This window comes from Arachis stenosperma, chromosome 2 (assembly GCF_014773155.1).
Source record: "Arachis stenosperma cultivar V10309 chromosome 2, arast.V10309.gnm1.PFL2, whole genome shotgun sequence".
Taxonomy (NCBI): Eukaryota; Viridiplantae; Streptophyta; class Magnoliopsida; order Fabales; family Fabaceae; genus Arachis; species Arachis stenosperma.
In genome coordinates, this window is record NC_080378.1 from 38,621,880 (window position 1) to 38,628,240 (window position 6,361).

Sequence of the window (6,361 nt, forward strand, 5' to 3'; positions counted from 1 at the left end):
CTAGTGGGAATGATTGAGCGTTGAATGAACTCCAACCATCCTCTAGCCACGGGTTTGAGGTCATGCCTTCTCAATTGAACCGGCTTGCCTCTTGAATCTCTCTTCCATTGTGCGCCCTCTTCACATATGATTGTGAGGACTTGGTCCAACCTTTGATCAAAGTTGACCCTTCTAGTGCAAGGATGTTCATCTCCTTGCATCATGGGCAAATTGAATGCCAACCTTACACTTTCCGGACTAAAATCCAAGTAATTCCCCCGAACCATAGTAAGATAATTCTTTGGATCCGGGTTCACACTTTGATCATGGTTCTTGGTGATCCATGCATTGGGATAGAACTCTTGAACCATCAAGATTCCGACTTGTTGAATGGGGTTGGTAAGCACTTCCCAACCTCTTCTTCGGATCTCATGGCGGATCTCCGGATATTCACCCTTTTTGAGTGAAAAGGGGACCTCGGGGATCACCTTCTTCAAGGCCACAACATCATAGAAGTGGTCTTGATGCACCCTTGAGATGAATCTATCCATCTCCCATGACTCGGAGGTGGAAGCTTTTGCCTTCCCTTTCCTCTTTTTAGAGGTTTCTCCGGCCTTGGATGCCATAAATGGTTATGGAAAAACAAAAAGCAATGCTTTTACCACACCAAACTTAAAATGTTTGCTCGTCCTCGAGCAAAAGAAGAAAGAAGAGAGTAGAAGAAGAAGAAATGAGGAGAAAGGGAATGGCTTTGTATTCGGCCAAAGGGGAGAGAGATGGTGTTTAAGGTGTGTGAAAATGAAGGAGTGAAGGAGGGTTTATATAGGAGAGGGGGAGAGGGTTGTTCGGCCATTTGAGGGTGGGTTTGGGTGGGAAAGTGGTTTGAATTTGAATGGAGGGGTAGGTGGGGTTTTATGAAGGATGGATGTGAGTGGTGAAGAGAAAGAGGGGATTTGATAGGTGAGGGGTTTTGGGGAAGAGGTATTGAAGTGATTGGTGAAGAAGGGAGAGAGTGGTAGGGTAGGTGGGGGTCCTGTGGGGTCCACAGATCCTGTGGTGTCAAGGAAAAGTCATCCCTGCACCAAATGGCTAACAAAATCACGTTTTGTGCCATTTCTGGCGTTAAACGCCGGGCTGGTGCCCATTTCTGGCGTTTAACGCCAGCTTCTTGCCCTTTTCTGGCGTTTAACGCCAGTCTGGTGCCCCTTTCTGGCGTTAAACGCCCAGAATGGTGCCAGACTGGGCGTTAAACGCCCAACAGCTAACCTTACTGGCGTTTAAACGCCAGTAAGTGCGTCCTCCAGGGTGTGCTATTTTTCTTCCTATTTTTCATTCTGTTTTTGCTTTTTTCATTGATTTTGTGACTTCTTATGATCATCAACCTACAAAAAAGATAAAATAACAAAAGGAAATAGTTAATTATAAAACATTGGGTTGCCTCCCAACAAGCGCTTCTTTAATGTCAGTAGCTTGACAGAGGGCTCTCATGGAGCCTCACAGATGCTCAGAGCCATGTTGGAACCTCCCAACACCAAACTTAGAGTTTGAATGTGGGGGTTCAACACCAAACTTAGAGTTTGGTTGTGGCCTCCCAACACCAAACTTAGAGTTTGACTGTGGGGGCTCTGTTTGGCTCTGTTTTGAGAGAAGCTCTTCATGCTTCTTCTCCATGATGACAGAGGGATATCCTTGAGCCTTAAACACATAGGATTTTTCATTCACTTGAATGATCAGTTCGCCTCTATCAACATCAATCACAGCCTTTGCTGTGGCTAGGAAGGGTCTGCCAAGGATGATGGATTCATCCATGCACTTCCCAGTCTCTAGGACTATGAAATAAGTAGGGATGTAATGGTCTTCAATCTTAACCAAAACATTTTCTACAAGTCCATGAGCTTGTTTTCTTGAGTTGTCTGCCATCTCTAGTGAGATTTTTGCAGCTTGTACCTCAAGGATCCCTAACTTCTCCATTACAGAGAGGGGCATGAGGTTTACACTTGACCCTAAGTCACACAAGGCCTTCTTGAAGGTCATGGTGCCTATGGTACAAGGTATTGAAAACTTCCCAGGATCCTGCCTCTTTTGAGGCAGTTTCTGCCTAGACAAGTCATCCAGTTCTTTGGTGAGCAAAGGGGGTTCATCCTCCCAAGTCTCATTACCAAATAACTTGTCATTTAGCTTCATGATTGCTCCAAGGTATTTAGCAACTTGCTCTTCAGTGACATACTCATCCTCTTCAGAGGAAGAATACTCATCAGAGCTCATGAATGGCAGAAGTAAGTCCAATGGAATCTCTATGGTCTCATTTTGAGCCTCAGATTCCCATGGTTCCTCATTGGGGAACTCAATGGAGGCCAGTGGACGTCCAGTGAGGTCTTCCTCAGTGGCGTTCACTGCCTCTTCTTCCTCCCAGAATTCGGCCATGTTGATGGCTTTGCACTCTCCTTTTGGATTTTCTTCTGTGTTGCTTGGGAGAGTACTAGGAGGGAGTTCAGTAACTTTCTTGCTCAGCTGTCCCACTTGTGCCTCCGAATTCCTAATGGAGGACCTTGTTTCAGTCATGAAACTTTGAGTGGTCTTGATTAGATCAGAGACCATGGTTGCTAAGTCAGAGGGGTTCTGCTTAGAGTTCTTTGTCTGTTGCTGAGAAGATGATGGAAAAGGCTTGCCATTGCTAAACCTGTTTCTTCCACCATTATTGTTATTGAAACCTTGTTGAGGTCTCTCTTGATTCTTCCATGAGAAATTTGGGTGATTTCTCCATGAAGAATTATAGGTGTTTCCATAGGGTTCTCCTAGGTAATTCACCTCTTCTATTGAAGGGTTCTCAGGATCATATGCTTCTTCTTCAGATGAAGCATCCTTAGTACTGCTTGGTGCATTTTGCATTCCAGACAGACTTTGAGAGATCAAATTGACTTGTTGAATCAATATTTTGTTCTGAGCCAGAATGGCATTCAGAGCATCAATCTCAAGAACTCCTTTCTTCTGATTAGTCCCATTGTTCACAGGATTCCTTTCAGAAGTGTACATGAATTGGTTATTTGCAACCATTTCAATCAGCTCTTGAGCTTCTGCAGGCGTCTTCTTCAAATGAAGAGATCCTCCAGCAGAGCTATCCAGAGACATCTTGGATAGTTCAGAGAGACCATCATAGAAAATACCTATGATGCTCCATTCAGAAAGCATGTCTGAGGGACATTTTCTGATCAATTGTTTGTAACTTTCCCAAGCTTCATAGAGGGATTCACCATCCTTCTGTCTGAAGGTTTGGACTTCCACTCTAAGCTTACTCCATTTTTAAGGTGGAAAGAACTTTGCCAAGAAGGCATTGACTAGCTTTTCCCAAGAGTCCAGGCTTTCTTTAGGTTGAGAGTCCAACCATATTCTAGCTCTGTCTCTTACAGCAAAAGGGAATAGCATCAGTCTGTAGACCTCAGGGTCAACCCTATTAGTCTTGAATGTGTCACAAATTTGCAAGAACTCAGCTAAAAACTGATGAGGATCTTCCATTGGAAGTCCATGGAACTTGCAATTCTGTTGCATTAGAGAAACTAATTGAGGCTTAAGCTCAAAGTTGTTTGCTCCAATGGCAGGGATAGAGATGCTTCTCCCATAGAAGTCGGGAGTAGGTGCAGTAAAGTCACCTAGCACCTTCCTTGCATTGTTTGCATTGTTGTTTTCGGCTGCCATGTGTTCTTCTTCTTTGGAGAATTCGGTTAGGTCCTTTAAAGAGAGTTATGCTTTGGCTTCTCTTAGCTTTCTCTTCAAGGTCCTCTCAGGTTCAGGGTCAGCTTCAACAAGAATGCCTTTGTCTTTGCTCCTGCTCATAAGAAAGAGAAGGGAACAAGAAAATGTGGAATCCTCTATGTCACAGTATAGAGATTCCTTGAAGTGTCAGAGGAAAAGAAGAGTAGAAGACAGAAGTAGAAAATTCGAACTTATCAAAAGGAGATGGAGTTCGAATTTTGCATTAAGGAATAGTGTTAGTCCATAAATAGAAGGATGTGAGGAGAAGGGAAGTAATTTTCGAAAATTAAGTGAAAGATTTTGAAAATATTTTTGAAAAGTATTACTTAATTTTCGAAAAATAAAAGTGGGAAAGAAATAAAATGATTTTTGAAAAAGATTTTGAAATTAGAAATCAAAAAGATTTGATTGAAAAACTATTTTGAAAAAGATGAGGTTAAGAAGATATGATTGATTTCAAAAATTATGTGATTGAAAGGATATGATTTGAAAACAATTTTAAAAAGATTTGATTTTAAAAATTAGTAACTTGGCTATCAAGAAAAGATATGATTCAAACATTAAACCTTTCTCAACAGAAAAGGCAACATACTTGAAATGTTGAATCAAATCATTAATTGATAGTAAGTATCTTTGAAAAAGGAAAGAAATTGATTTTGAAAACATTTGATTGAAAAGATATGATTTGAAAAAGATTTGATTTTGAAAAACTTTGAAAACTTGAAAAAAAATTTGATTTGAAAACAAAATTCTCCCCCTTGTGCCATCCTGGCGTTAAACGCCCAGAATGGTGCACATTCTGGCGTTTAACGCCCAAACCTATACCCTTTTGGGCGTTAAATGCCCAACCAGGTACCCTGGCTGGCGTTTAAACGCCAGTCTGTCCTTCTTCACTGGGCGTTTTGAACGCCCAGCTTTTTCTGTGCAATTCCTCTGCTGTATGTTCTGAATCTTCAATTCTCTGTGTTATTGACTTGAAAAGACACAAATTAAAAATATTTTTGGAATTTTAATAATAAAGGATAATCAAAATGCAACTAGAATCAAATAACAATGCATGCAAGACACCAAACTTAGCAGTTTGTATACCACTGACACTAACAATATGAGAATGCATATGAGACACACAAAATACTTCAAGTCAATAGAATTCAAAGATTAGAGCAAGTAAATCATCAAGAACCTCTTGAAGATCACTAAGACACATGAATGCATGCAATTGACACCAAACTTAAGATGAGACATAACATATTTTTGGTTTTTATGAATTTTTTTTTTATTTTTTTGTGTTTTTCGAAAATTAAGTGGAAAAAGATATCAAAATTCTTAATGAGAATTCCAGGAATCAGTGCAATGCTAGTCTAAGACTCCGGTCCAGGAATTAGACATGGCTTCACAGCGAGCCAAGCTTTCAAAGAAAGCTTCGGTCCAAAACACTAGACATGGCCAAAGGCCAGCCAAGCCTTAGCAGATCACTGCTCCAAAAGCAAAATTGATAAAAATCAACAAGCTCTTGTGATGATAAGTTGAAACCTCGGTCCAATGAGATTAGACATGGCTTCTCAGCCAGCCAGACTTCAACAAATCATCATGAAACTCTAGAATTCATCTTCAAGAATTTCGAAAAAAAAATACCTAATCTAAGCAACAAGATGAACCTTCAGTTGTCCAAACTGAACAATCCCCGGCAACGGCGCCAAAAACTTGGTGCTTGTTGCCGGATCAGAAATTTGGCACTGATGTTACCGGACAAAAAGCTTGCTCAAAACTTGAACAATCCCCGGCAACGGCGCCAAAAATTTGGTGCGCGAAATTGTGAACAATACTTTTCACAACTCTCATAATCCCCGGTCATGAACTCCAAAAACTTGGTAGTTCAATTCCATGGCATTACACAACTTCGCACAACTAACCAGCAAGTGCACTGGGTCGTCCAAGTAATACCTTACGTGAGTAAGGGTCGATCCCACGGAGATTGTTAGTATGAAGCAAGCTATGGTCATCTTGCAAATCTTAGTCAGGCAAACTCAAATGTATATGGTGATGAACGAAAATAACATAAAAGATAAGGATAGATATACTTATGTAATTCATTGGTAGGAACTTCAGATAAGTGCATGAAGATGCCTTCCCTTCCGTCTCTCTGCTTTCCTACTGTCTTCATCCAATCCTTCTTATTCCTTTCCATGGCAAGCTTGTGTAGGATTTCACCGTTGTCAATGGCTACTTCCCATCCTCTCAGTGAAAGCGATTGCATATGCCCTGTCACGGCACGCGGAATTCAGCTGTCGGTTCTCGGTCAGGCCGGAATAATATCCATCGATACTTTTGCGTCTGTCACTAACGCCCCGCCTGCTAGGAGTTTGAAGCACGTCACAGTCATTCAGTCATTGAATCCTACTCAGAATACCACAGACAAGGTTAGACCTTCCGGATTCTCTTGAATGCTGCCATCAGTTCTTGCCTATACCACGAAGACTCTGATCTCACGGAATGGTTGGCTCGTTTGTCAGGCGAGCACTCGGTTGTCAGGTGATCAACCATGCATCGTGCAATCAGGAATCCAAGAGATATTCACTAGAGCCTTGGTTGCTTGTAGAACAAAAGTGGTTGTCAGTCACCTTGTTCATAA

The 6,361-nt window shown here is 41.5% G+C and overlaps 1 non-coding gene across 1 annotated transcript; it reads left to right on the forward strand.

Moving 5' to 3' along the window:
- The first annotated feature begins 3,162 nt into the window (after window positions 1-3,162).
- Window positions 3,163-3,270, forward strand: LOC130964428 (small nucleolar RNA R71). Its single transcript, XR_009080523.1, has one exon. It is a non-coding gene; the product is annotated as a small nucleolar RNA R71 (small nucleolar RNA).
- Window positions 3,271-6,361: the final 3,091 nt, after the last annotated feature.